Genomic DNA, 6,793 nt, shown 5'->3' on the forward strand with positions numbered 1-6,793 from the left:
GAAAATCCATGAATGAAAATGGATAGCTGCTATTGTTTAATTCAATGAGCAGCTTCTCTGAACCAACATCAAAATGGCTCTGCTTCCCTGAATAAAAAAAGTTGTTTTGAATTTGATTTACTCTCAGAAAGCAAGGGACTGTGCGTATGAAGGTTCTACTACAAGTACATATTTAATTCACAGAAAACACGGTTTTACCGAGCAATTACAAGACTACTTTTAACAGTCTTGTTTCCCATCTGGTTTAATGGCATACTAAGGTGTCAGTTTCATTGCCATTGTTTTTGCCCCTGCATGCAAAGAACTGATATTTAGTCACAGAAATGCTACATGCCCACATATATTTATCTATATTTAGCACATGTTTATGAATACTGGGTGTGATGTATTTTATCTTTTGTTTTTTTTACTTAAAATTGACAGTGCATATAGGAGTGCTAAAATAAAGCACTCCTATATTTGAAAGGCATTTTCTTTGTTTCCTGTCCCCTTGTAATCAGACACTACTCTAAGAGAACGATGAAAGAACTGAAGAGAAAGAGCAAGTTCTTAGAGCTGAGTCTGGAAAAAAACAAACAAAACAAACTAGCAGAAGTAGCATATAAAAATAAACTTACCTGAGCTTTTTTGCTTTTCCAGCTGGTCTGTGGGTTCATTAAGTACTCCTGACTTCCATCCACATACATCTCCTGACTCCTCTGTGTAATCCTTCTTAACAAGCTCATTGTCCATATCCATTTATCAGGTTCTTTTCCTTCTCCTTTTTGAGGTCATATGTCCAATGGTCATGGAATTCTAATTTTCCTTAGCATCCAAACTCTGTATGTTGGCTAACAGAACCTCAGTTTTTGCACTAGCAGTTTCCTTTTAATTGAATGTTTGATTCTTTTTCCCTGCTGTGACATTGTTACTCATTCCTCTCATCACAACCTCTCCATCTTACATGTGCAGTGTCCAAAAACCACCTTAGTTCTTGTGAGAATGCTGCAGCCTGGCCTGCACCCACTATCCCTGATGACTGAAGTATGCTATTGTCCTGGAACATAGAGGTCCAGTAACTCCACACACAGTAAAGTCCTTAAGTTCAAGTAGATCCAAACATGCAGAGTATTTTAAAAGGTTGAGAAAAACATTTATTCATCACTGGAAGTGATAAGATCTGGAGTTTGATGAAAACTGAAGTTTGAGACTGGGTACAGGTTGATCAAAGCCAAAGGATCTTAGGATTGTGCAATTCTTGAGCTTAGTAAATCTGTTTGTCTCAGTAAATACATAACATATCAACTGTGCAGGCATCTTACCACTGCTGGAACAGACATCTTTTTCTATGTGTGAGGATATTTTAACTCGACCTGTGTTAACTCTGGGTGTTTCCTAGCAAGACCCGGAATGGACTTTGTGCTTGCACATGCTGAAAAAACACAAGCATTACTTTTTAGTGTCAACTCCAAGCCCAAGGAATCCATTTTTCTGCATTTTTAATTCAAACTATGCTGCACAACCAAGACATTGCAGAAATATAATTCAGAATTCAAAACAATTTGTGTTAGACAAACCAAGAGCATTATAGAGATACAAAGAAATTAAAAAGCCCTGTAGTCAACCGTATCATTTTCTATGACATAACAGTATTATTTCTTCCTAAATATGCACATACCCCCCCAAAAAAATCCTGGGTATGCATAGGACATGACAGTCACGATGTATGCAAAGTTGTTATAAACATAGTTTCACATTTAAACATGGCCTTTTCCTCTTCAGACAACAGAGGAATTGCTAGTATCTCTGAAAATGTTACTAAACAAATCACCAGTGCTGAAAAGTAGCTTACAGCATATATCAAATGTATATTTGATTTAACAATCCTGGCGTAGGAGATATGAAATAAAAGATGAGCCACTGATTTACAGTATCACAAGAGGCCTGGGAAACCCCTTTCAATAGTATTCCTTATGTGAGAGAATGCCCTGCTGCAGCACTGAAGGAATGTCAGAACATCTACTCCCTACAGTTTATCCTCATAACAAACCTTGGAGATCTTATCTTTCTGCATTTTGACTATTTTATTTGAACTGAGGATCTGCTCAGAAAGTGACAAAGATGGACTAGGTTAAATGCTGTAACATGGTACTTATTCACACCACATTAGGCAGAGGAACACTAAAATTAGGCATAAAATTTTATTCCCTTGGTAATATCCTCCAGTATTGGCTAGAGACAGGAGGAAAAAAGGGGATTTCCCTTGGAAAAATAAAGCAAGCTGTTGATATGAAATATAAATACTGCAGTATTACATTTGCAATAGTATCACTATTTCTACTGGGGGGGAAGGGACATGAGGGAGACAACATCACCAGAGAGCCTGGAAAAAATTAACCATTCAGTGAGCAGTCTAAAGGCTTTTTTGAATGGCAACTATACTCTCCTTTACATTCTGTCTGTAAACAATCTTATTAATAACAAAACCATGAGAAAGTGAGATGTTTTCTTTTAATTTTACTGGAGCTGCATGAGAAATATGTTTGGCCTGTCATTCTACAAAATGATATTACAAGCCTGTTCCAAAGCTCACTGCTCTCTTTCCTTTGGGGTCAGAAGCAGGATCATGCAAAGTAGGAACAAAACAACAGCCTTTTTAAAACCCCTCATGAAAATATTTTTTTTTAATTGCTGCTTTGCCCTAATTCTCTTCACTACTACACCAAGCAAGGGACAGCACTTGCCAGATTCAGACTGAACCAGACGAAGCCATACCAAGTGAACATATATTTGTTGTATACCATGCCCTTTTTAATCAACTTCCTGATAAAAAATGCCATGAAGACATAAGGTATGAGAAATGAAGACCTTTAATACTTCACAAAATAACAGATGCCAGTGCTGGTTTGGTTGGGAATCTGTGACCTCACAGATGTTTATGAGTTTGCCTGGTGCATAACTATAATCAATTTGGTTATGACAGACCGTCAAGAAAGGTAAAATTTATCCTGAAGGAAACTTGGTTTCTGAAACCAACTGCTCAAATGCATTAGGCAGGTGGGAGTTTCAGCAAACCAAAGGGTCTAGTGGCAGACACAACATTGATTTCTTATTGTTTACAACCTACCAGACAGTTCTATACTGACCTGATTTGATGGATCTCTCTGGGGAGCCCTGCAGCCCTGGATATTTCCACAACCAAGTTGGCCAGTTCCTTACTTGGTGACTGTGTTCCACATCCGCAGCTTCAGTGCAAACATGCTGAACTAGTATATATACACTGAAAATCTGATCCGAGATCAGATTTTAAAATCTGATCTAATAATAATGTTTACTGTTTTCATGACTAGAAGTATGATCCCTTTTAAGGGATCAAAAATCCTATTGTGATTTTTGTCTGTCTCTCTCCACATTCTACTTCCTCTCCCCACACAAGACGTTTCCCCTTCATTTCAGTTTCATTACATTTTGCTGCTTTTTCCTCTATGGCTAAAACAGGCAGAGTGGTTCCAATCAAAGCAAAACACTGTGAAGAATTCTAAAGAGATAATCTTTGTCAACAAGCTATAAACAGTTTGAGTTGTTCTCCTTGTGACTTTTAAATCTAAGATATGTGGAGAAGATGATGCTATTTGGTCTGCACCATTTTTACTCCATAGAAAAAATCTGGCTGCACTACTGTTTAGAACACCATTGACAATCTTATCAGCATTTCTCATCACTACTATTTCGAGAAAGAAAAGGTCAGTAAGTAATCCACAGCCATAAAGTTTTCTGGTACTATACTATCAGGAACTTCACATCTTTACTGAAAGTTGAATGATGCAAACATTTATCAAGCTCAGACAAAGTGATACCAAACTCAGTATTTCCATGAGGATGTTCAGTGTTGTATATCTATTTAATACCGAAGTACTTTTCCACCACTGACTCTCTCAACAAAACAATGACTGTTCTCAAAGTTGATCAAGAAATGATTCTAACACAGATAACTTTGTTTTATAAACGTGCTTGTGCGATGCACTTAGAAAGAAATACCTGTGCACATTTCCCATGGACATGCTAATGGATGGGAATTATATTTTCATTCTTTTAGAGTCCATATAAAAGCCTGACCAGTGCAGAACAGTTTTCAAAACAGTACCTTTTCTTCCATTCACATAGCAAAGTTTCTATGCCTTGCTAATAGTCTGCCGCATATGTGTAGCACGTATGTGTATATAATCAAAATATTCCTTTGCATATCTTACTCATCTCCTCAACACAAAAACTAAAAAAAAATAGAAAAGAACAGGAAAAACAGAAACCCTCAGATATAGTCCTTAACAAATCTGAAGAAATCATATATGCCTGATTATACTGAAGTAGCTCCTCTTCTTTCTTAATTGTCTTTGTCTCCAAACACACAGTTGCTCAATTTTATAATATGTAACATCCAAGACTGTAGAGTAAAACAACAAAGTCATACTATGAACCAAGAACTACTACAATAAAACTGATGCCCTTTTTGAAAATGTGGGCATATAACTGGATATTTGAATCTAAAACAAAGAAACCGCTGCAAATGTTTAGCATTTAACTATTGCCCTTGTTGGTGAAAATAAGGCGGGGGGGGGGGGGGGAGAGGAAAAACATTCACTCTCCAGAAAGTTCAAGCTGTAAAATACATACAAAATTGAATCTACTGTAAGATTAGTTTAAAATATACCTAATTCTACATTTATTCCTTGTAATCATTTACTCTTCTCTTTGTTTCACTTGATAAATCAATGTAGTTTTTAGAAAAATATAGTTACTTAGAAAGATCCTGGGTTTTTACATAGTCTTGCATCACTCTGTATTTCTAATGTTCAAAGTGTTATGTTGCCATCTCAATTGTTTTTAAATGTGTCATATTGCAAACAAGTATAAATATATATAGTCATCAGACTACACTACAGCAACCAAGTTTAACCTTATCATTCCAAACTTGATCAACCTTAATAAATCATATGGGGTACCTGATAACTGCCTAGCAAGGGTTAATAGTTTCTTCCAATATTTGGGGGGGTTTTTTTGTTGTTTGCAGAGTGGCATGACAAAGACTTTTATTTGTTTGGCAATTTTTGAAGAAAAACTATCACACAGAACTGAAATGGCAATTAAAAAAAAAAAGGGAGAGAAAGGTAAAAACTAAACATCATTTGGAACTGTAGCTGTTGTTCTCCCCAACAATATAATTAAAGGTAACAAAAACGCCACACCACTCAAATTAAAGCAAATAATCTATTAAACTGTTCTACAGTAGTCACAAGAACTATGTAAAGACAATTACCAGATAATATTTTTTACTTAACCCCAACCTTAAATGCAGTTTCAAAATTAGGTCAGTTAAAATGAAAATCACCATTTTAAAGGAGATTAAGAATCATTAGAATTGAATAAAAATATTCCTAAATGACTACACAAAAAATAGCAAAGGTAACTAAATGTTCAAGTACCCCATATTTTATACACAGCATCAGAATTATATAAGAAATGCCTATCAATGGATGCTGTGTTCGAGAAGTGGGATTCCAGTCTGACTCAGTATTATTATCTGACAAAAAAAAAAATCTAATGCACAGATAGCTTGTTTATTTTTTTCTTTTGTTTTCTTTTCTCAAAAAAGAAGCCTTTATAAGGACACATATATAATGGAGATATATAGACCTGAAGGAATCACAAGCAATTTGTCAATCTGTAACTCAGGCTTTAGCATTACTGGCGAGTTTGTGTTAAATAAGCATTTTTTTCCTTTCAACCAAGAAAATTCATACCACACCAACCAAAACTAATCACAGCAGGGGTCTCATTGAAACAGTAGTTGCTAATTTTACAGGTCTGCCCACATTGTTCTAGAAAATAGGAAGCAGAAATCTGACATTTCCAGCAGTCGTTATTAAAACAACAATCACTGAGAGCTCGATCCTGTTCTCACTGGAAGCAATGTCAAACTCCCCGTTGACTTCAGGGAGAGCAGGATCGGGCCCCGAGCTGCTCAGCCTCCTCCAGCTCTATGCGCAGAAGTATGTGTTGTGGAGCTGGGGTGGGAGAAGTACAAGCTATTCCTTTGTTAACTGCCCAAAGAGTTGAACTTTCCATCACTTTGTCAACAACAGCAAAGTGCCCTGCAAGCAACAACGGTGATAAAAGGTCATATTTACCTTGAGGGAACAGGAAAAGGAAAGCCGCAGAATTGGAAAACAAAGTAGTCCAAAGGAATTATCTATGCATGCAGTCCAAACGTGCACCTTCAAGTAGGCCACAGTCTGTCAAGCAGTCGTCTCGGCACCAGCCACCCTGCCTTCCATCTTACGAGATTCACCCAGAAAACTGACAAACCTGCTCCACGACAACAAAATTCTCCTAATGCTTTTGAACGCCCACCATTTGTTCTCCATTCATCCAATCAACTTTCCACTGCACATCTTCTCCTGCGACTGAGGCTCAGAGGCAGGATCCCTTCTCATCTGTATGCTAATTATTTTGCCACATGGACAAAAGTAATAATGCTTTCAGACAGGAAACCAACGGGCCTGAAGTCGAAGGCAGAAATTAATAAGTTTCCACCACTGAAGGCTGAGAAGGTGGGCATGCGTGCAGCTCTGTGGCTGATGGATCAGCTGTAACCTCCATTTAAGAGCAGCAGAGAGGCGACGGGCTGGAGGAAGCCTAGGCAGCATAGCATGCATCAAGCCCGAGTTCCCCTAGAGACCACATTACTGCAGCAGAACAGCATCTGTAGCAGATTGCTGACTTACCCCGCCTGAGCCCGCATCCTTTAAGCAGCGCG

At 37.5% G+C, this 6,793-nt stretch overlaps 1 protein-coding gene across 17 annotated transcripts in view; it reads right to left on the minus strand.

Annotated features, from left to right (window-relative positions):
- Positions 1-6,793, minus strand: part of MYT1L (myelin transcription factor 1 like) — a 320,395-nt gene that overhangs the window by 307,280 nt on the left and 6,322 nt on the right. For 13 of the 17 annotated variants that reach the window (XM_017745023.1, XM_017745030.1, XM_017745028.1 and 10 more), the window contains exon 1: positions 6,762-6,793. The exons of 1 other annotated variant lie outside the window; for it this stretch is intronic. The gene's annotated coding sequence lies outside the window, so the exon portion shown is untranslated. Of the gene's footprint in view, positions 1-6,164; positions 6,707-6,761 lie in introns of those variants that run through there. 3 more of the 17 variants (XM_017745018.1, XM_017745024.1, XM_017745033.1) reach the window with 3 other exon arrangements.

The sequence above is a fragment of the Corvus brachyrhynchos genome, unplaced genomic scaffold, assembly GCF_000691975.1.
Source record: "Corvus brachyrhynchos isolate BGI_N302 unplaced genomic scaffold, ASM69197v1 scaffold116, whole genome shotgun sequence".
Lineage (NCBI taxonomy): Eukaryota > Metazoa > Chordata > Aves > Passeriformes > Corvidae > Corvus > Corvus brachyrhynchos.